Here is a 24,699-nt window from a genome sequence, read left to right on the forward strand (position 1 = left end):
ACATGCTCAGGGTATCTATGCAACTACTACCACCACCACCACCCATATGGGGAGTGGGGGTGGAATGGTTCTGCTCCTTAATGAGATTTGGGGAACGCTGGAGGGGACGAATGAGCTGTGAAGCCGAATAAACTTCTCTGGCTTTTGAAAATTTTTGCTTTGGGTTCTTGATAAATGAAGTGTCGAGCAGCCGCCGGTGGTATTTCCTGTGTGGTGGAAAAAGAAACATTCAGCAAATTTAGAAATTAACCTTCTCGCGGACGAGCTATTGCTTTTTAAAGGTCACGTCAACTGCACGGCCGAACAGCACGCGCTTATGGAACCTGGTGACGCGGTGACGCGGTTCCGCGGTGCTGTCCGATGTTACTCTGGCACAACAAAAGCCGCCGTCTTTGCACGGAGCTGTCCGCAATTTAAAATTCAGGCCGATTCGTTGTATAGGAAAACAAGCAACAAGGTTAATAAAGAGCTTGTGGTGCACTAATACAACCTTGCGCTTACATAATCGCCAAGTTAAAGAGCCCGGGTCCTCTAGCAGGTAAAGCGGCTTCTATGCTTCATTAAGCGTGCCGCGATTCCCTAGGCCCTTTTTTACCAATTTAGACAGGAAATGACATTGTGTTAGCATTACCGAAGCGGGGCGGGAAGTGTTTATGAGATAGAAAGAGGGAGGGACCCTGGGGGTGAGGAGGAAAGAAAAAAAAGGAGTCAGCAAAATTAGACTTCGAACAGTCAGAATGCTTTCCACAATACCGTGAAAGTGAAAGCGATTGATAAAAATCAATTAGTGATTCAGCACACAGTTGTGGCGGTGCACAGGAAGGATCCCCAGCGTGCCGTTACCTCAGCTACGACAGCAAACAGAGGAAGGACAGAAAACAAGAGAGGTGGACACAGAGACAAAAGAAAACAGGATGCTAGAAGCAGGCACACAAGCTTAATCACATTAACACTGACTGCAGGAAGGATGGGGGGGGGGGCAGAGTGCTGTAAGACAAAGCCGTATTGGAAATCAAGTCTCGTTCTGTGAGCTAAAAAGGTCAGCATGGTCACAGTGCATGTGTGTGTGCGCACTTAACAGGTTGGGGCCACTGGAGAGCCCAAGGTCTGCAAAGTAGAGGAGGTCGATAGTGCATTACAGAGAGAGAGAAAGAGAGACAGACAGAGAGAGCTGCTGTGTGTACAAGGTCCTGTCTGTCTATTTGTACGCTGCAGAGGCACCATCTCCACTGGGAGTCGACACCCGCCTGAGTCAGTATGCACGAGTTTGACAGGAGGAGGCTGAATGAATAGGAAAGCTACGCTCCATCCAGTGTCTTCACAACAGCTTTTATATCTACTTCCCCCGAAACACCAACTGCATTTGCAAAGAGGGTAGAAGAAATTTTGATACACACACATGCACACAGAGCCTTTCAGCTTTAGTCAGCGGGTTGCCTCTCTTGGTAGACATTACATCATGAGGCGTGGCCTGAGAACGATGTGAGATAGATTCTCACGTTCGCATCCGGCACTCGTCCAAATCCCAAATTCCCATCCTTCCATTTCGGCGTAAGTAGCAAACCCTCGCGGATTAACGTGAAGTCTCACTAATGAACGGTGCGATGGAGACGGCTGTAATTATGCCCTCATTTTCCTGCGTGGAACTTGGTTGATTTGATTAGGATTTTAGAGGCGGCGAAAGGACAGCCAGAGAAAAGGAAGCAAGCAGAGGAGGAGGAGAAGGAGGGGGGGAAGAGGAATGGTGAGAAAGCAGAAGAGACGGAGATGCGTGGGAGTGTGGTCGCAAACTGACTGGCAGTCCTGCTGAGGGCTAGCAGGAGGTGCGCTCACGCACACACTTATTCACACAAACACTCGCACACATGCAAAAATGGGCCAAGGCATCTGTGCCGGAGACCTGTGTGAGTCAGGCTGACGAGATGATGAGCAGTCGCTCAGAGAGGAATCAGACCCGAGCGAGGGAGAAGTGATCTTGATGTGCAGCCAGCAAAATGTGGCTTCGTCGCAACAGAGCTCAGGAAGTACGCAACTTGTCAGACGGATACGTTCACTGAAACACACACAGACGGGCAGGAGCACAAGGTCTGAACTATAACTGCTTGTGCTCGTACACCTCGGCGTAGTGCAGCTGGGACATCTGATCATCTCTTCACGAGTACACATGAGCCACATGAAAACACACAAATGCATGAAGAAAGACTTTTTCAGCCTCAACGAGACATTTTGGCAACCCTAGAAAAAGCTTCGTGTCATGAGGTACAGACCGAGTTACAGCTGTAAATTGGGGAGCAGCTGCATGGGGGTACTATTCAATACAAGCCCCCCTCCACATGCCTCTTCCTATATACCAAATTATTTCCAATGACGACCCGGTTTACCATCTTTCAACAGCGAGATCCCACACTCCCCTGCAACCCTGAGCGCTTCTGCATTCCGTGGCTCACAAAAAGCTTCGGCGTAATCCTCCCTCACTTCACTCAAAGCTCTGCTGCGTGCTGTAAATCCATATAAGAGCATCAGCGTTTCCGCATTGTAGCGTAAACTGCATTCCACCGCTGCCCTCGATGTCCCCTCACTAAAAAACACGGACAAGACACTCTGGCTCCGGCCCCGGCCATCAATCTCCATTTACTTGCCACTATGGAATCACGATCTCGAGCTTTTCTTTCGTGGATGGATGGGGGTCGCAATAACCTATTGAGAAGGGCACGCACATTTATCTGCACTCCATCAAATGGATTTACCAAAATCTACCATTCGATACATGAAACTCCTCATTCAAATGCAAGCTGGCACAAGTTAGGGTTACGATCTTGCACACATATACACCCACAGACAATTGTCTAAACTCTGGAGCCGTCTGCTTAATCATCGACCACGTGCGAGGGGTGGGGAAGGGTTTACTCGGCAGGATCAAAGGAAAACCTAAATAACCAGAGGAGCACGGTCAGGTGAGTGATATGGCGTCCCGACCACATTAAAACTCCCCCTAGCTCTTGACTTACAAGCCACTTTATAGGGTCTCTGAAATGATTCCAGCCAAATGGACTGTTAATGAAACACAGAAACTCAATGGGAGAGCCCTATGCAATGTATATACAATGTCACTGGTGAGTAAAAAGAGCCTGTGCTTTGATAAGGCTGAGAGAAACACCAGCCAGGGATTGAGGTCAGGTTCATGTCAATAGACGAATGAGCAGTCTGGTTAAAGGTCTACAAATGCTTAGTTTAATATGTCGGTTTAGACCACAGCATGCGGTCCAAGTTTGCTTCCAAATCCCCTCTTTTTTCCCCCCGGCTTCTTGCATCACTGCATAAGGGAGGAAAAAAACCAAAACAAAACCCAGATTTGTCAAGTTAAACATCTGAAATCTTTCCATGAGTGAATAATAGGTGGTGTCTCTGTCTTTAAAGTCTGACAACCCAAAAAAAAAAAAAAAAAAAAGAAGAAAAAAAAAAAAAGAAAGAGGGTTGCTGTGACTCAGACAAGCTACAAGAGACAGAAGCAGCCTGAACCACAAATGAGATTTTGATATTCACCACAGACCGAGCTGCAACAATCTGTTTAATATCCCCAAAAATAAAAAAATAAATCCTGCGCTGCGTTTCATTTCGTCTGTTCGGTGCAATTTCGGCCCGTTTCGTCTGCCCCACCCAGATGATCGACTTTTTCCTCTTGCCACAATTACTGTCTTTCTTTAGAGGGGAAATCGCATACTCAAGAGGATGGTCAAACCACAATGTCAAACCACGGCGCTAATAATAACGAAAACAGAAAACACGTTTTAAACCGACGCCAGGGTTTCGTGTTTATCTCCAACAGAATCTGACGTTGGGAGGGGGGAGGAAGTGACAACACAGGAGTTCCCACTTCGTCATCAACCCGTGCCCCGAGTTTAGGAAATACCTCCAAAGCGTGACTTGTGTTTGTCTCAGAAAAATGATGCTACTGCAGCAACCACAACAAAGCCTTCCCGATCATTGAGCTGACTCAAATCGGTCCCCCTGGTTACGGTGCAATGAAACACTGATTTTGAAAGAAGGGGGATGATGCAAAGCCGGGGAAGGGGGAAAAGAAAAGAAGAGGGAGAGTTGGTTGTTGGAGGCAAATCCAGGTCTGAGTCAGAATCCCCTGAATCGTTCTTTTCATGTCGGCTTCATTATTTAATGAAAACCAGAAAGATTTCTTATGAGGAAACATCTGTGTGCAGCAAGGAGGGAAGCATGCTGGAATCAGCAGAACGGGGTTAGGAACGAGTGAGCCGAGGGAGGGGAAAAAAGTTTGTGATTTTTGTTTTTTTAAATGTCGACTGTGTGGGCATGCTGTCATCAAGCTTTGAAAAACTGAGCTGACAGGTTTCTGTGAGAAAAAAGGAAAAAAAGACAACAAAAAAGTTCCACTGGTCATGTGTGCTGCTGCCGGATTTTTAAAGCTGGCGTAAACAGCAGCAGTCCTGATGTTCTTATAAACTACGAGAGCATCCAGAGACCCAGAATTTTTTATTTTTTTTTTTATTTTTTTTAAATCGGAGTATATGTGTCATGTCCAAATTTATCTCCCCCCCAACATTAAGAACAAAAAAGGAGACATAAATTCCTTGATTTAACCTGGCAATGACCCCTTTTCCTCTTGATTGTCGTCTTCCTTTCCAGAGGAGGAAACGCTGGTTTCTCGTTCCTGGTTGTAATCAAGACCGTTTTTCCCTCTCTCTCTCTCTCCTTTCCGTCCATCAAAAACACGCCCACGCACGGAAGCTGGAAAAGTGCCAGAGGCTGAGACCTGAGGAGCACGTTTTGGTGAAGCAGAACACGTTTAGGGCTTCAGACAACGGCGACAACTTAAAGAGATCTACCACTCAAACTACACTTTCCATCAAGCCACGACTTCAGAGCCAAGAGCGCAGAAAGACAATCAAATGTATGCTCCTGTGCATTTCACTGTGTGTGAGAGAGTGTGTGTGTGTGTGTGTGTGTTCTCATCTCAACTGAGCAGGAAGAACAAGTTCAAAATGATTTGCAAAGCGTTTATCCTGCTATAAAAAGCTTAAAACACTCGTGCACTCTGCGTACAAGCTCATTTTGTCCGTTTTTGGCCCAAAGCAAAAGGTCACTGAAAGCGAGGTCCTCACAGGTCAGCGTGGAGAAACGCCTTCGTGCTGGCCCGTGCATAAATAATCAGTATTAATCTATCGAGCCCCTTTCATCTCACACTGACAAAAAAGGGAAAGGAAGGAAACCTGAAGCAATACCAGAAAAATGCGATGTAGTGAGAATGACGTGGCATTAAGTGTGTTTATGCGCAGATGTTGAGGTCTGCGAGGACATTCCTTAGATTCCTGAGGTTAAGCATTTCGGTCTTACCAGAGGAACCTGACAACAGAGAGAAGAAACCCCGGCGAAAACATTTAAAATATGAGAAACAAATGAATGCATGTGCTCCTTGACAAACTGGCATCTGCATTGTAACATCGAGCTTAGTGTAATGTTGTTAGGCTCGGGGTGAACTCTACACACCCTCGGAGATGGGAGGTAAGTGGGTTGGGGGTGGGTGGGACATTGTGACTATGACCCTTTAAAAACCACAATTCCCAGGAGGCACTGGCAATTTATTGGCTATGGGGTAGTCTGGGAGTCTGGAGCTAACAGAGTCTCTAACCAAAATAACCGGGAAAAGAAGCAGAATTAGCACAGGAAAGGCCACAGGGGAGTGTGTGTGTGTGTGTGTGTGAGTAAATGCATGTGTGAGCCTGCACAGATAAATGCTTCTGTGCAGTGTCTGCTCGCAGCGGAAGACAGGCCAAAGTACTGCTGCCCCAAACATCCGTTATTTAGGGAACAGCCATTGATCCCTGTTCTTCCCCCACTTGTCTCCCATGCGCTCTCCCTCCACACCTGCTCCCCATCTTTTCTCCTCTTCCTTTTTGCCTACAACTTATTCCGCCATCCCTCGCCTCTGTCACACCATACCTGTGCCCTCTCTCTCTCTCTCTTTATTTTTTTGGACAAGCTATGTCAGTCACAGCTGGACCATTACTCCAATAAACAATCCTCGCTGAAATCAAAGGTTTTTAAGCTTCCCTCCCCTCCTCCATTTCTAGAGTAAGTGGTGGGTTTGTGGTGACACTGTGTTACTGATAGCCACGCAAACCACATGCACATGAAAACGAGAAAAAAAAGAAAAGGAAGGCCTTTGGGTAAACCCCCCCAAAACCCGCCTCCCCTCCATTTCCCAAGATTTTTTCCCACACTTTCAATCCCTTTGCGCTTGTGCAGACCAATACAAACCTCGGGAGGTCATCTTTTCTAGCCATAAAACCAACTAATGCGTGATGCGGGATTTTTTTTTTAAAAAAAATTTAAGGTTCCCCCAAATTTGCAATCACCAGTATCCGGGTTCCCATTCCCACTAAAGCTTCAGAGCGCGGGGGAGGATGGCATCCTGTCAGAAAGATTCAAAACTGCTCTGTGCGAAGACTCAGTAGGAAGAGAGGCCGGCACACTGAAGCTTTTGTAATCCAGCCAGCCACCCACACGTGGTGCTAGGCTAACAGATAGCAGCGTCTGAACGACTCCGCTGTACATGCTAACACAAGGTGAACTATTCTGTAGGCTGTACGGGCAATTAGTGTGAGAGTTTAGAAACAAGACTACCAATCAAGGAGAAAATGACATGATTTTCCACTCTTTCAGATTTTCTTTTCCCTTGTCAAGATGTTTCAAGCCATTTCTCCATTGTTCATGGTTGTAAGGGTTATTTTCCAGCTCTGAGCTTTTCCATTTCCTCTGTGCATGGCACTGTTACTCTCTTTTAAAGAAAAAACAAAAGAAAAGCACCTTTATGATAACTAGAATACCCAAGTTTGCCACTTTAAGCTCAAATTCTGCTTAAAACTGCCGCGTACAATTTCCGTAGGTACTTAAGGCTAAAATGCCCCAGAAAATAAAGCTTTTGTAGAACCACCAACAAACTCAGATCTCACACTTTTTTTAGCTGTAGCATTTGGGTGGTGTGATCCAACTGTAAACATGCACTTTACCACATGAATGCATTCACACAAACACACTCGCTTGACTCTGGGCTTTCTGCATCCTATCTGCACAGCTCATCACAATGGAGGAGTATGTGAGAGTGCGTGGCTTCGCATCATCTCGGCTTTGCTCATCACAATGGAGGAGTACGTGTCAAGGCGCTTACGTTTGTACTAACTGCACTGTACTCGTTTTCCACGCCTCCACTCACCGAAGAGGTCGCACCTGCCACTCTTACCCCACCGCCAGGTAAAGTGAGCAGCCGATGGAAGACCTGTTCGCCGAGAGCCATCGCGTCCCGTTGTTTCAAACAAACACCACCACCACTCCCCATCAGCTTGTGCACACCTACACACACACACACACACACCGTCGCTCACTCTGCCTTGCATACACAAACACGAGCTCTCAGAAATTACCATCTAAAAGATGTAATGATGTGGCTCGGCGTATAGACACACAGCATGGTGCCGTTTTTCTTTTGTAATCCACGGATAAGTGGGATCAAAGACAGAAGGGGCAAATGTCAGCTTGTGTTACTAGCAGTGTGTCTGCGTACAGCTCTGTGGTAAATTCACCTGCATAAGGAATCGGCATCATTTGAGGGGGGAGAAAGAAAAAAGAAAGCTACGTGGGATCTTATTTCCTGGCAATCAAGTGTAGTGTTGGAGAAGTGAGTGGACCAAACGTAATAGATTGTGGATGTGACTATTTTTTGGAAAACCAGTGGTGACATAATCAGATTTTCCCCTTCTCTGAGCTCTTGATGTTTATTGGTGATGGAGGCTTTTCTTGCCAGCTGTGTAATAATGAAACTCATTTGAAATCAGGTAGTCTTCCTGTCAATACAGCTGAGGAGGAAGAGGAGGAGGAGGCAATGGTGGCGGTGCAGGGGAAAGTATACGGATGACTAAGATTAAAATATTATCTGAAAGTAATGTTTCATGCATGCATGCAAGACTGAAACCAGAGATACAAGTAGCTCCGTAAACATTTAATGGCGGCGCACACAGATTCACAAATTCACATTTAAATAAATAAAAAGAAAAAAGAAAATTTTGTACTCTTTGTGAGATTCACAACACCTGACGCAAGTTAAAAGATAACCATTTTTCACTCTTTCAAAGCAGTTTGCGTGTCGAAGCTGCAACAGGAGGGCCGAGAAGGAGGCCCCTGCTCTATCCCTGGGGAAACCCTGTGCATGCTTGCATGTCAAGAAACTCTCCTGCTGGTTTGAATAATTAACTTGAGGCCTGTTCATCCTCTGGGCTCATTCAGAGGTGCTGGACCGTTGAGTCACCCTTTTTAATTCCACCAGGTTTTAGCTTTAAAATATAGATAAATATATGTATATATAGGGAGAAGGGAGTGGGCCTTATGGGACGGCTTAGGCACGCCACACACAAACTTTCTCCTCCTCAAGGTGTGAAAGTGTGTGGTTTGTGGTGACTGTCATTTCAGAAAGAAAACAAAAAAGGCTGATACACAGCTTCTCTGATCAGTTCCCAGTAACCCAAAAGACGGGGATTTTTGCTCAATGTGGACGTGCCTTTGACACTCTTTCGGGGGGTAAACAGCATATCGCAGATATGATGAGAATGGTGTATGAACAGAGGTGACAGCAATGGAAAACCTTAGAGTTAGAAGAAGAGTCACAATTAGCGGAATCTGAGTTTGTCATCTTTCTTCCAAATACTACAAAATGACCAGCTTTTATTTATTTTTTAATTAAACTTCTCCTCTTTTTAGGTTCAAAAGTAGGAAAAAATTCGTACTACTACTACTACTACTACTACTACGCATCAGGCCAGTGCTGTAAAATTAAATATAAGGATTTTCCCTGAAAACACTGTAACATTAGTTTGACTGCAGGCTCCAAAAATCACTGAGTGCTCAGAAACTGAAATTGGGACAGTTCATGTGATGTTTCGAGCATCACGGATGGATGCAGCTAAAACCATCAGCTTGCTAAAAGTAACTTTTTATAATTAACCGATATTTTAGATAACAGAAAGAAGAAGCAGCAGCTACTTTTAGCTGCTCGTTTATTCACAGGGTGGTCGCCACAGTGGGCAGTTTTGCAGATTTTGTTAAATTGTTTAAACGTTATAATCATCAGTGTGACTTTCATTCATGAAAAGGTAGGAAAAATACAACACAAGTTTTCCGGACCTGAAGTCTCTCACCCAAACACCTGCACTTCCGAATCAATGACTTATTGACTGGCCAGAGGCAAGCAGTTGTTTTTATTGTATTTGGCAGGTCATTGATTAGAGCACGCCCTGATCTCTCCCCTCATCTACATTCACCTGGACAACTTGGGTGTCTTAGGGAAACTGAAGCAAAGAAGAACACACAAGAGAGATCTGTGCGCTTTGAATGTCATTAGCACATACTTTTACTGCGTGCGCTCACAAATCGCTAGAATAAAAGGAAGAAGCTACCTCAAAAATCGTCTCCCAGCCTATGGAAGTAGAAAGATGTGTAACAAATGCATTTTTTTAGCATTTCTCCTGCTGCAAACAAAGCTTAAGAAAACTCAGCTCTTGTACAGTGTACAACATACCCAAGGACATAGCTCAGAAGCCATTACGGAGCAATCGCCAGCTCTGGTTTCACTTCCCATTAGCCATTCAGAGCCATGACAATACCCAGGGGGGAGAAGGTGCAGCCGTGGCTTTTCCTCTGCCAAGGCCCTCACATCAGTCAGTCGTTTAGCCCTCTGTAGCTCAGCAGTGCCATGTTGTGCAATACAATATATATATTTATATATATATTTTTAAAAAGTTATTTACGCTACCTTGTCTATCTTTTGATACTTTAAAGCGACTCCAGGGGCACATTAGGATTTGAGAAGTCACGTTTGGAAACTGATGACAGATGCTGCCATTATCATGAACATTCAGAATTAAGCATTACTTGCACATATGCTTTAAACACTAGAGCTAAAAGGATGAGTGGTGTGTGTTCTTTAAAAATAAAGACTTAAACTCTTAAATCTGAGCCGTTCATGTGTTTCCTCTCAGTTGTGCGACCACAGCTGCATTCTTGCCCTGTACAATTGTCCCGATTCCCAGGTTAGGCTTACCTTACTGCTGCCCTGAGCCCCGGCCCCAGATTACCCCATCAATCCCATTTTATTCCTCTGGCTCAGAGAGCCCACCAATCAGATGGCAGGATGGGGAGGAATATGATAGTGGATTGGCTCTTGTGGGGGGGAAAGGGGTGGAGCAGCTCAGCCATCCCCTAACAACAGCAGTGCACTGTGAAATGAGCGAGTATGAGAGACATAATTTACCCTTCCAGTTTTACCTCTTCCTCTACATTTCTTCGCCTGCCTTTCGTGCCAGTGCCCGTTTTCCCCTCTCTCGGCATTCCTCAAACAAACACCCCATCTTTGAAAAAGCAAAAAAAAAAACAAAAAAAAAAAAAAACTGCTTTCCCTGTCCAGTCTCCGCCTCCTCTCATCACTGCCTCAGCTATCAGTCTGCATATGACTGCTGACTCTGTTGCTTGTAGCAATGCTGAGCAGAGCTCTGCCGTGGCTTTGCTGCCACACACACACACACAAAAAGTTGCCCAATGTTGCTGAAGCCGGAGGAGGTCAGGCTGGTTCCTGGCGGAAGGAAACAAATTACACACCGTGTGCCCACACATGTATGCAATTGCACATGCACTAGCACTAACAGCTAAGCTCAAGCCGAATGGGATCTCTTCTCTGACCTACTTCTTTACCGTCGCACAGAGGGAAACACTGGGCAGGCTCAACATAAACTCTGCAGAAAGACAGCAGGACAAAATAAATAAATAAATCAATCAATCAATCAATCAATCAATCAATCAGCTGTTCGTGTGAATGCTCAGGAATAGGAGCAGCTCCTAACCCAATGTTTCCATCCCCCCTACTTCTTTTTCTTGTGGTTAAGAGATGGTAAAAAGAAAAAAACGAAACAAAAAAGGTGCCCCCTATGTTGGCTGGAGGTGTAACAGCCAGCTCCAGCCTCAAGCAGCCATCTTGTCTGTTTGTGTACGTGAGGAGAATAGAAAGGGTTTTTTTTTTTTTTTTTTTTAAGAGAGAGAGAAAGATTTCTCATCACCGCCGCAAAAGGCACCTTTTAAGTTTTAAGGCCTCCACTGTTACAGCTTTCAGGTTTTGTATTTAGAGATCACATTTTCTAATCCTGTGCCTTGATCCTCAAACGACAGGGACAGATTTTTCCCCTCTTCATCACTGCAGCTTTGGATGTCCCACAAGGCATCTCCATTCAGAGAATTTTTAACTCCCCCAAAAAATTAAATGACCTTGATGTGTTTTCTGCACCGAATATTCATCCAGAACTGACAGAGAAAACATCAGAAGTGCCGTTAGATCCATCTTTTTACATGGCGTATGAGAGCACACGCACTACTTCAAGCACTAATAAAACTCCTCCTGGCTTCTGTTGGGATCCTTTTGTTGGTTACATGTTATTATAGCTGAAAATATAACTAATTCTCATAGCATAAAGGGTTTTCTGCAGATAGTTTGACCACAACTCAGTCAATCAGCCTAATAGTCGATTCATGGATTACAGCCTGTGAATACAGAGTAAAGGTCTCTTGCATGCCTTAACAAAAGCAGTTCTGCTATTCATATTTATGAAAAAGAGCAAAATGATAAAAGGTTAGGTTTGCGCTACAGCTGAAAAAGGCAGGCCGCTCGTGCTAAAAGAGATTCTTAATAAAAAGCTATGGAAAAAAAGTAGTTTCAGGTAGTTTCCAGATAAAATTCGATATACATGAAATCTGTCTAAAAATCACACAAGTGTAAAATTACCCCACAGCTGTGTGTATTTTTATTTAACGGCGTTGCGGTTATCCACGGTCATGGTTGATCTTCAGTTTGCCATAACACCTGCAGCTAAAACAGGTGAACATGACAGAGGGATGAGAGGTGCTTCCCAGTCCCACAAAGGCCTCATCACACACCTCCAACCATCACACACACACACACACACACACACACACACACACACACACACACCAAGACACGGGAATCCCACAGAGGGGGAAGCATGTGCCCATTGTTGGGAGGGGGACGGGGGTCTCACGAGCCCCCCCTGCTCTTTGAGAAGTGACAATAGCTGCATTGAAAACACCTACCAGCCTGAGAGATACTAAAGGAGAGGGCGAAAGAACAGAAAAGGGGACAAAGAGAAAGCAGAAGAAAGGAGACTGCAGACTCCAAATGGATACGCATTCACCTCCTTGTCATGCAGAACATTCGTCCCATAAGGAAAGCAAAGTCTGGTGTCAGCCTAACTTTACTTTGTACTCTCTCATGAGAAGAGGCAAACAAAATAACTGTTTCCAAAAAAAAAAGGTGAACTACAGCAATTTAGAATCGGCAAGTCGTTCAATATGTCTGTTAACTTCTGATGGGTCAGGTTGGACCTGAATCACAATAAACTGCGTCTGTGAGTGACAGACGCCTTCGCAAATCAATCCATCTGACAAGTTATTCATACATCAACGCCTTCATTTATGGAAATCGCATGCAAGCTCGCTGTCAAAGCGGTGGACACGTCCGCGAGGGCCGGAGTTGTTTAATCCTCCAGACTCACGGTCGTTTCGGGTTTTTAAACCGCACTGTAGATGGATCGTTTATGCGATTTATTCCACCGTCGAGAGGAGAGAGACGATAACCTCTCGCTGTTTGAACCTCTCGCGATTTTGCAACCACAAGCGCAGCTAGGAACTCGGAGGGGGGGCCTCACGTCAACAACTCGCTCTGCACTTGAAACAATAAATATCTAATCCCTGTCATGTTACAGGGCCCCCCTGTGCAGCTCTGGGCCCCACGAATCGATCAGGGTTTCCCCCTTTAGGTGCCCCCATCTGTGACACACACATAAAGGGAGTATTCAGGGGGATTTGGTCTGCGCCGCAGATGCGATAATAACTCGAGTAACTAAATGAGTGATGTGTTTTAATTTAATAATTTGTATAGGAGGAGAGTGAGCAGGTAAGATTCGTTTCTTGCTTTACAGAAGCGCTAAGAACACAGGAGTTTTCCCATAATGCCACACGGTATTTCAAAGGGGCTCTGCTATAAACTGTCACTCTGAGGGGGATCGATGGGTCTGAGCTGGGTAAAAGGAAATCCTTGTAACAGCCTCAACTTTTGTGTGTTTTCCCATAAAAATACAAACAATTTAGAGTTAAACTTAAAAAAAAAAAAAAAAATTCCCAAGGTGTCATGTTTCACTACGCTAATTCGGCGCTACGGGACACCCAGCAAACGCTCCGGCTCCAACGCCACTGATCAGAACGAAGAGTATGTCACGTAAGCCGGAGTCGACACGGGAGATTAAAAATTCAATATAGGCCAAGTCACTCGATATCACAACCATCATATTTCAGCCGCACTAATCAAATTCACAGGCATGACCTCTGGGGTATATTAAATGTGTATATACAACATGTGTCATCTCTCAAATGTTTTGCAGGGGGAGATATCCATCTACCGCGGTAAATACAGTGCGAAGGAGAGCCAGCAGCAATCACAGTAGCTACAACAAATTTGCTCCCCATAAAAATGAGCAGTGGATGGATTTCAGCGTGCAGCTTGCCAGAACCACGGGAGGGAGACTAAATGATTATGTTACAACAACACCGCTCCAGCTCTCAGAAAACAACAATCACGGTCTAGGTAGGATATTGCGGCGGAGTAAAAATTAAAGGGGAGTGGGAGCGAGGCAGACAGGCGGGAGGACGGGAGGGAGGGAGAGCGGGAGACATGGTTTTAGGGAGATCATCAGGGGCTGCGAGCATGTTTTGGCTGTTCGTCTGTAATTGTGGTGCAGACTGAAGCCACGACAGCGCTTCATGTCCTCTCTTTTCAAGTTTGCTGAGGTATGGGGAGGAAACAAAATCCTGTGTCCAAACAACTATGACAGACTCATCCTGTAAAGAGCCCAACATGTCAGTCAAACTCGATTTGGGCCTTTCCACACACCAAAAAGTTCAAACCCCAAATGTCAACATTTCCTGTCATCATTTAGCACCCTTGCCCCATTTTAAGATTGGGGGGGGGGGGGGGGGGGGGGGGGGAGCTAATAAATAAATTTAAAAAGAAAATCTGCGTCAACCCTTCCAGAGCGGAAAGGGTTGACGCAGATTAGCAGGGAGATAAGACTGCCAGCTGATCGTTAATAGAAGCCACCATAGCGCTTCTCTGAAGGTTAACAGGAAAAGCAGGGCCTAACCACCAACACAAATGCTCCTTCATACCAGTGTCACAGGTTCAAGCCTGCCGCCATAGTAAATGTAGATCTTCTGCTTTATCTACATTAAACTCATGCACGCTGCTGCACATAAAGCTGATCTGCAGGGCCCAGATTTCTCAAAAAGCACCTCCGAACAAGTGAAATGGGCCGGGCACATTAATCAGGGGCCACATCACGCTCCCATTTAAAGTTTGAAAAACGTTCAGACAGAAAGAAGATGGTCTTCAGCTAAAGCAAACAAACAATCTTTCAAGACACTTTTAGCCTTTAGGGAAAACACGCACACAAACTAACCTTCCTTACACCTTCACAATCACAGGTTTAAAAAGGTCAGACTCTAGAGCCGGGCAGTGTTTTCACACAGAAAAGAGAAATCACTGTGCCATAACTGATTATAATAAATAAATAAAATAAAGTAGGCCTTCAGAGTTTGGAGACGGGACAGCTGTGGGTCATAATGCACATCTCCTTAATTCCTAATGTGCATTTCCAAATCTATAACTCCCTCAGGGAATAACATACAAAACACGTGACCGTTAAAGTACAAAAACAAAAGCGACGTTGCCTCAAAACTTTTTACCAAAAAAAAAAAAAAAAAATCAAGAATGTCAAAACTCAGAAAACAAAGATACCGACGGCTAAACTAATAGCTCTCATACTGAAAACAACAGCTCATTTACATCTCACCTACACCTCAAAGTGCGAAATCAAAGCCCATTTTCTTTGTATTCTGTGGTGTCCAACATCTTAAGCCCTTTTAAAGCCGCTGTGTGTGTGTCTGTGTTGTTGCTGCAGTTGTATGACTGCAGATTACAGCGTAGCCAGAGAACGTTACGAAACAAAATCAGGGCTTAGGCGAGGGAGTCCCTCTGCTTTCGGACCTGCCACGATTACGAGTACAGGGGAGAGGGGGGAAAAGAAAACAACAAGAGGCAATTAAGGAATGATTTTCAACTCAGTTTGGGACAAAACCCTTGCAACTCACCTCCCTCAAACGCACACACACACACACACACACACACACAGTCTTGCTCAACTAGCTACACTGTCGAACACAAAGGCAAATTCGGGGGCCTAAGGGGCCCAGAGAAAGGGATGTGGTAGCGAGGGGTGGGGAGGTGAGGGACACTGCAGTATAAATGCTGAGAGGAGGTTAGAAAGATGTGTGTTAACGTGAAAGAACAGACGGCGTAGGGGACAAACCGCGTGGAGGGAGAAGGGGTTTCAGAAAGAGGTGAATAATGGCATCGGTACAATGGGAACGAAGAGCGAAGGTGATGCATGAGGGGCTATTAGATGGCGTCGGCTGAGCTAGCGCCCTACAGGAGAGCGACGCGCTCACATGCTTACATCACACTCCATCGAGCAGTTGATCTCAAGCTGCAGTCAGAATAGGAAGTGAAAAATTAATCTAAGGCTGAGCAGAGAGGAGGGAGCGTAAAGGTAAACCAGTAAAAGAAATTAAAAAGAGAGACACTTATTATCAATGTTTTTGATATTTTGCTCTCCAACCAGCTGCTGGTTTGATCCCGAGTCACCCGGCAGGGTGGTACTCGTGTATAAATTAGATAACTGCGTTACTGGTTGCACTCGTCTGAGTCAGCCTTTCAAATAAATCCATCACTGAATTTCTCAGTATTTAAAAAAATGAAAAACCCAAACGGATCCAGATCAAGAGCTAGCTTCTCACGTACATTACAGCAGTTCTGTAAAATCTGTTATCAGCGGTTGATCGCGCAGCGCATTGAACCTCAAAATGTAGATCACCATCAGACGTGTCATCACTTGTGGGCGATGCTTAATGGTGCCGGTTGCATCTTTTTTCCTCGAAGATTTCCATTTTGTTTGTGAGCGAAATTTTCCAGCCTATACGATTATTATTAGATCATCTTAAAGACAAAAGTCAACAATTTCTCTCTAACATACAGGCTCAAACTGTGGCTTTATAAATGGCAGGAATGGGCTCCAATCAACCAAAACATCAAAAATATGAATAAATAAAAAAATACAGGTTACTAATAGCAAACATGGGCTAATCTTAAATTTCACACACAACTCACAATATTATTTTTGGTGGCATACAGTTGGGTTTTGGTGCCCATGCATGAAATCTGACTCAACTTTGACACATAAAGACAGGAGTGACAGCTGCAAATTTAAATACAGCTACAACACTGCACACATACAAATCTCAAGAAGTGAGAAAAGCAAGAAATAAAAAGGAAGAAGAATGAAACCATCTCCTGGAAAATGAAACTATTCTGCAGAGAGTAGATCTACTTTATTGATTAACGGTGAAATTATGTAATAAGGCAGCAGTTCTCCACCACTCGGGTCTCCAGACAGGAATTTTTTTAAAGCAAACAAAATAACAATCGTCATAAGTGACCGAGCGCTATGACTAACATGAAATTCCACTCTTGATTTCTGTGACTGAATGATGGGGTGCTTGCTCAAAGTGAAAGTGTCTGTCAATAATGTTTAAAGCAAAGAAAGGGCTTACGGTCAAGAAATAAGGCATTGTCAGAAATTGCGAAAGCCTAACCGTTTCTTATGACTATCGCAGCTTACGGAATATAATCATAAGATCTGTGTAATACAAGAAAAAGGATGAGTAAATAACAGAACAGCGAAAGGTACATTTTCTATTCTAAAGAAAGAGTTGGTTACTGCTGCGCTACTTTTTCTGTTTTCCTCCATAGTCTCACAATTTCATCTGCAGCAGAGTCTTTAGTCTCAATTTTAAAATTTCTATTTTTAAAAATATTCTACTGACTTGGGTTGAAACAAAAATTTAAAAAAAGTTTTCCCTTCACAACTACATGTTCTCAGTTTCACAAAAAATTGATTACTCATATCACTGCAAGACAAATCGAGTAACTTCCCCAGAATGCAGCCGCGATCCTGATGCTTTAACAACAACCTAAAGAGAAAAAAAAAACCAAGAAGTCGTTTGCTCAGAAATAGTGTCTGCGTGTCACTTTCTATAAGCCGGGGGTGGGAGGTTCAAGTCCCCACCTTTCATGCACGTAAAGCTACACATCACATGCATAGCCAAGGAGGGGGGGGAGGGGGGTTAACCTCCTGCTCTTTGGCTTGTCATTAATGTTTATCCAGAATTTGTTTCTACATTACTCATTACAGTGTGTGAAAGTCGTCATTCTGCATCTGTGACAATCTGGCTCGGTTACCTCATTTCCTTTCCACATCCTCAAACAATTACATCTTTTAAATAGACACACACACACACACACACACACACACACACACACACACACACACACACACACACAAAGAACAAACATAGAGGTTTACATCAGCAAAGAGCTTCAGTCTGAAGGAGTAGGCCTTGCCTTTAACCAAGATCACCATGGATATTCTACTTGAAATGGTGCCTAATTTGATTATTGTTATCCTCCTGGATTTCTTCTCTCTGACGATCACAGGTTGCACATTCCAGAGCCCACTTCTCTCACTTCTCTCCCTCCCTCCCCCGGGCCTTGTAATGTTTGATCCGGGGCCAGGGGGAGGCCGGCCAGACATTCAGCCCAGAGTCTGGCGCCCTCTCCTCAGTGTACCATGCACTATAGCTCCCTGCTGCGCGGCCTGGAGGAAATCATGCAGCTACGAGAATTGTAAAAGCCCTCATCTATTGAGCAGAGGTTAAAACAGGGGGAACAATGCCTTTGACTCACATTCTGCTTCCCTCTGTGGAAAGCCTTAAAAAGCACCTTCGAGAGAAGAAAAAAAAAAAAAAATCAATGGGCAAAAGAAAGGAAAGAAAAGTCGATATTACTTCACCAACTTATCCATTCATACCCTTCTTAAACATGTTTTCCATTTGTGGGAATAGAAAAAAAAAAAAAAAAAAGATTCATGCGACTATTTAATAAAAAAAATGTGAAAGATTTACCAACTGTGGCATCACAACCCCCGGAGACTCGGACTACATGCCCTCGTGCGTGTATGTTTGAGCGCTGCGTTTGTGTCGGGCTGGGCGCTCACACAGATGTGTCGTATCAAACTGTAAGAAGACTGCGAAGTTTGCTTTGGCAGTGCAAATCAAAACAAAGCAGATGGAGGAATGCAAGATGTAAGAGGAAGAGCTCCGAAACTACCAACAACCTGAACGTGTCGCTGAGCAGTCTGGCCTTTCTAACAAATTATTCTCATATGCAACACACACACACACACACACACACACACACACACACACACACACACACACACAGCAACATTAAAACTGACTGAAGACAAGGAAACAGATTCCAACAATGCACGGGCTCCTCCTCTGCAGCTCCTCTGCAATTTCACAGCTAGGCGTGGAGAAAAGAAAAAAAAGAAAGGGTCCCCTTCCTTATTCTCCTTCTCCTCAGTGTCTTAACAGAAAGCTCCCCGATGCCTCTCTATCTCCAGAGCTGTGCTGAGTAATCGAGCAAATGAGCTGAGAGGGAGGAGGGTGAGAGATCGAAGTGGAACAGATTCAAAAATTCCACTCTGTATTCCATTATAAGACATGATGGGAGCCGGGATAATGTGATGTTTTTTGTAAGAGAATGTGGGTGCAGGAAGCACTGAGGAAGAATGAGCATTTCACCTGCAAATCAAGTTTATCCTGCCGCTACCCTCCTCATCCCTCCTGTTCTCGCACATCCGTGCTGACAAGGGAACCGGGCACATCCGACAACTCAGGAGCAGGAGCCACAACACGGACCCCTCCCCTCCCCAAAGACCGCGTTTCAGCACAGAAACATGTTCGGCTCCACTCCTCTACATACTGTTCGAACTGTTGCAAGAAGAGGGCCAGATGCAGTTAACACCTCTTCTGTGAGAAGACATTTTGCTCTAAAAATCAAGTCAGGATTTAGACTCGCTGTTCTGTCTCTACATATTCCCCCCACACCCCAGTAAACCCCCGTTAAAAAAAAATTCTGCAAGAGCTTAAAAAATAGAGATTAAGCAGCAACACTGGCCACCCAGCCACTCTGCTCCAATGGCTCATTACTCCACATGACTAGGAGGGGAGGAATCTGCCATCCTGAATTAAGGCCTCCCCCTCATGAGAGGCCAAATGCTTGGTTATTTAAAAAAAATAAATAAATAAAAGGGTTATATTTGAGTGCTCTTTAACTGAGGGAAGGTCACCGACCCATGCACGTTTGAGAGCTACAAATGGCTACAGTGGGAATAAAAGGAATAAATGTAACTTAAAAAAAAATTAAATTAAAAAAAAAACAAACAAAAAACACTGGAGTGAGGGGGAAAAAAGATTTAATGAGAGAGCAATGTGTAAGCCAAGTGAACACCGTGCCAAAGAGGGGTCTGAATAGAGTGACCAGTGGCTTGTTAGCAGAAAGAGACAAGCTGCTCTATCTATCATAAAAGAGTGATTCATAGATTACTGTGCTTAGCAGAAAGCTTGCGAGACTGTAAACGCATAACAAGAACAGCTATGAATGTACACTTCATGGTAAGCGTGAACAGGATTCCCGGAGCGGTATCTGATGACACTGTGCAACCAGTTATCTTTACAGAAAACACGATACGTCTGCATTCAAAAAGGAAGCCCAGGGATTTCCTCATCTGAACCGGCTCGGCCGAGATATTTCGTGAAGTCGTGCGCGCGGCCGTGCGGGTGACGAGAGAAACGGTGATATTCCAGGCAGAAAGCTAAGGGTTCGAGGAACGGAGGATCGATAGTGACTGAGCCTCTGCTCTTGTTGCTTCATCCTCCCCTGAGGCGTAATTCACTGGATGTTTAAAAAGGCGACGGGAGTCACAATAGGGGATCAGATGGGATTGACCACGGGATGAAAATGTGAGGAGTGTTTATTAAACTGATGCGGTCGAGATGAAAAGCGGGGAGAAGGTGAGCGCAGATCGGTCAAGAGGCGCGCACGATGGTCATTAAAAGCTAATGCCGGTGCGAGCGACAGCGGCTCGGTGATTCCAGAGAGCATAGATTAAAAAGGCTGCGCTGGAAACAAAAGCAACCGTAGGTAATGTGAAAAGAAGGCACCTGACAGAGCTCGGAGGATGATATCATGACTGATAATAATTTACATCCTACTGTGGATGAATGTCCTTCGCTGGCCTTCTAATGGCCAAGGCCAAACCAAAGACAAAGCTAAAGTGTTGATTCAGCTTCACGGGGATCCTGAACGGATAAGCTGTGGCAAACACACACACACACACACACACACAGCCACTCGGGGGCTGACCAGCTGTCTCACACTCCCCTCCCCAAAATCTCCATCCAAACCTAGAGGGGCAGGAGGAAATAAATCACTCAAATGAAGATGCACACAGAGGGAACGCAAGTGGTGTACGTCACACACACACACACACACACACACACACACACACACACACCTCTATCTGTATGGGCTCTCCACTACTGCAGTGTGTCCAACTACTGGACTGTTTCTTTCTAAAAGACACACCTACGCAGGCTTAAGCGCACTACTCCTGACCAAAATACACACACACGCCCACATAAGTATAACAAAGAGCGTCACACCCAGTTTTATTTCACTGCTCTTGCAAATAGCTCGAGCTGCTGATACCCACGAAACGCGTCGAGAGGTTGGTTTTAAAACCAGTTTATCTCACCTACTGACTGCAGGTGTATACCTAAAGACCTTTGCCTGTGCGTGTCTGTGAGTGCGTGCATCAGTGCCAGCAAAGAGCCGGAGATTGTGCTCGGTGCCAACAGCTGATAAGAGAAAAGGTCGTGTTGCATAACAGGAGTTTGTGCTTTGCGCGCCTGTGACATAATGGAGTAGGAAAGGGATGCAGGGAGGAAGAGGAGCAAAGGCAGAGGGAGGTAATAGGTACGAAGGGGTTTATGTTAGAGGAAGTAGCCGAGCTGCCTTGGCATTAGAAGGCCGCTGAACACCTTTCGCCGATCCAAATTGAAGCCGGCAACTCACAGAACGCTTGTAATGATGCTGTAAACTCTCCACTGGCAAAGCAGACTTTATTTAAGCATAAAAGCCACACTGCCTTCTCATTTAAAGTGCAAACCTAATAAATACGTACATTTAAAAAAAAAAAAAAAAAAAAGAAATTTAAAAAAGGAACGAAGAAGATTGGATTAAAATGAGGCTGGGCTAGCCAACTTCACTCCCAGAGATCTTTCTGGCAGCGCTTGTCAAGTTAGCAGGCCCTGTGAGAGGAAGGATGAGGCCAAAGGGATGTGAGGCTGGGCCTGCAGTGTGGGAAGGCTTCTTCTTCTCTTCTGCTTCAGCACACAACTGTTCGCATGGGGACACATTAACTAACGCCTGGTGATGTTCACATACCTGCCAACTTCAGCTCTTGATACATATGGCTGTGTTTTGTATGTTTTTTATTTTTTATTTTTTAGGCTTTGATTTCTCTGCGCAGTGCAAGCAGCACATAAAATCGCGATTTTGTTTCCTTCATTTTGCACTGTGTGCAAACTGCCAGTAATCTCCATGAGGACTTTTATATTTTGCTGGCAGTTGCTTTTATGCCATGCTGTTACAACCTGGCAATGCAATAAAAGCAGGTCCAGGTTTTATTTTGCCCCCCTATCGGTGAATGTAAAAAAAAAACAATACAATAAAGGAGAGTAATGATAGTTTCAGATTAAAAGAAACCCCCTCCATTGCTTTTCATTCGATCCCGCCCCTAGAAAAAAAAACAAAACCAAAATGCTGCCATTTCAATCCTCACCTTACCCCCCCGTCCTGACGTTCGTGGAAAATATATGGGAAGCACCTTCACAGAAGCAGTTGCGTGGAACTCAACTGTAGTAAACAGTAAAATAAACAGGCAGTAAAATGTCGCTCTTGCCACGGTACACTTTGCTTTTGCCCCCGTAGTCATAGTGACAGAGAGGTTGGAAAGTGAACCCTGCCATGTTGCACACGTGAGGAGAAGAGAGCTCATGAAAGGAGAATTTGCATTGAAACATAAGGTTAAATGAACCGCACTGAGGCTCAGGCACGGTGAAAAAACAACCCTGTGACCCTCTCTTCATGGTCCTACATGAGGCCCACATTTCATTTGGACAGCTCAAGAACGAGAGAGAGAGCGAGGCCGAAAGACTGGGGGGGGATAAAGAGAGGAAGGAGGAGGGAGAGTCTGTGCCTTTGCACTCCCCCATTCTTGCCATGCTCTCTATTTTTGTTTCCTCTTTTTGTGCGTGCTCGACGCACACACTCACAGTGCAATGGATTTTCAACTTGGCCCTCATCAGTTGTGCGCCTGATGAAACAAACACTGACAGCCTCTTTACATTTGTAAAGGCCCCTGCAGCAGCTGTGCTTGTCCCACACACACACACACACACACACACACACACACACTTTGAATCAGAGGCCTAGCCCCTGCTGGGGCCTACAGGAAGAGCAGACTCTGCACAAAATGGCCTGACTGCACTGAGCAGCTACTCTCGCTTACAACACTCACACACACACCAACACAGTGTGTCATGTTTCGTTATACAGGACAAGTCTGCCACACATTAGTGATACCTCAGCCATTACACAGAGCTGACCCCTGGCTCAAGAAGGCGCCAACAAATAAGAAAATAAACCTACAAAAATAGATTTTTCTTCGCTGACATGAAAGCAGGAGACAGGTGAGCTTGTCCTCTGGATTTGTTCTCTCAACACTGGCGTTCGCAATCCCTGTGGGAAATGATGACCGCCCCGCATTGTTTTGTTTTGCTTTTTTCCAAAAGAACTCGCTCACTTCACTATTTTGAAATCGTTTGCGGCCGTTGAATTTTCAGTGTCATTCGCAGACAGCGGGCGTTCATCGGGTGCAGAAGGCAAGGTGGCAACCCGCGCTCATGTTTCAGGGGGAAATGGTTAAGCCAAGCATGTATAATTGTCTTACGCTAATTACCGGGGGAGGGGTGGATCACTAAGGGGCCAAGAGTCCTGTCTCAAAGCATGGGGGGGGGGGGCTTGAGGATCTGGACTCCTCCAGGTTTTTGTAAATGCGTCTGGGAGCCTAGTTTGGTTCGGGCCAAACATTATGCATTGACTGCAGCTGCAGAAAACACATGACAGATGTGAGACACATGCACACAAAAACACACATAGCACTGGGATGTGCATCTTGCAGTCAAGCAGCCCCCATCCCAAAGTCCAGATGCTTTGTCACCAGAGCTAATAATACAACAGTTATTTAAAGGCTAAATTTATCTTATTTTTTTTAAAAAACCCTTCCAGTTTTAGAAAGCCTGAAACTGGCTGGCCACAATGCAATGCCTCAATTTTAGACGGGGACTTTTATATCAGTTAGTCATAATTTCTACGGCACATCCTGTTTCCTCAGTTCAGGGAGAAGCTTACACATAAGCGGATCCGATCAAAAACGTGTCATCTTTGCAACACTCATCCCACTATTACAGCACACACACACACACAGCAGAATTTATGGTCAGTTAACATCAATGTAACTGAAACTACCCGGTCACGCTCAGAGGAAGATGGTGTCAGAAAGATCACCATCGTGGCTGAACATAATTTATATAATAATAATAATATTTTCACCATGGGGACAAAGAGCACTTTTTCCCCCTGTAATATTCACGTAGTAGCGAAGTTAAAAAAAAACAAACCCTGAGCTGCAATGAATAACCGGCACTTATTGAGTCTTTGCTAAAGATGACTCTCCTTTATGTTGCTTTCCAGCAATGTTGATGCCATTACATTGCAGCACACTGCCTTACTGTGTTGAAAAGCAACAATAATTTATCAGTGATGGGTCAGTGATGTAATGCCCTACTTTTCCAACACTTATTCATAGGACACAAGGGGATACCCTAAAAAAATAAAATAAACAAAAACCAACCAACCAAAGTGTCTTTAATAATTCTCTGCACTTGTTGCGGGGCAAACAAAAAGCTCACGAGCAACTGCACGGACGCAGACCCCCCGATTGTTCACACAGACCTGTTGCTCGGTTTGGCCCTTTGCAACACTTTTTGAGACGATGATTTTGAATGCACCCTGCTCCAAAAATAAATAAATAAAAATAAATTATAGAAGAAGTGCACACTTTTATCGGTGCAGTCCACATGGCGTTTAAGTGAGGATGGGTTTTGGAGGGAGGGGGGTGTGTTTAGCTCTGCTGACTTCAGTCAGTCGAGCATTAGCGCACGTGAGATGCCTCGTGCCTCGTGCAAATAAAGGCAACAATGTGTCCGGTGGGCGCACAGCAACAATCTATACATTAAAGAAGTGCAAAAAGATAAAGTATTTTTTTGGGGGGGGGAGTCAACAAAAAAAAATTAAAAATAAATAAATGATGGTGGCTAAAGTACAAGCACACTGCAAGATTAAAAGTCTTTATTAAGGTCACGCAGATGGACCGCTATAGCGAGACTGTAATTAAAGCCAGGGCCGAGCTGGACTAG

The 24,699-nt window shown here is 44.8% G+C and overlaps 1 protein-coding gene and 1 long non-coding RNA gene across 3 annotated transcripts in view; one reads left to right on the forward strand and one right to left on the reverse strand.

The window, feature by feature from the left end:
- The window catches only part of jarid2b (jumonji and AT-rich interaction domain containing 2b), a 106,636-nt gene that overhangs the window by 80,004 nt on the left and 1,933 nt on the right, over positions 1 to 24,699 (reverse strand). The gene's annotated exons all lie outside the window — the stretch shown is intronic.
- On the forward strand, positions 1,255 to 5,057 carry LOC146362914 (uncharacterized). The gene is made up of 2 exons (XR_014799199.1): positions 1,255 to 2,954; positions 4,657 to 5,057. It is a non-coding gene; the product is annotated as an uncharacterized LOC146362914 (long non-coding RNA).

Source organism: Perissodus microlepis, chromosome 22, assembly GCF_051167445.1.
Source record: "Perissodus microlepis isolate ML-2025 ecotype Zambia chromosome 22, ASM5116744v1, whole genome shotgun sequence".
Taxonomy (NCBI): domain Eukaryota; kingdom Metazoa; phylum Chordata; class Actinopteri; order Cichliformes; family Cichlidae; genus Perissodus; species Perissodus microlepis.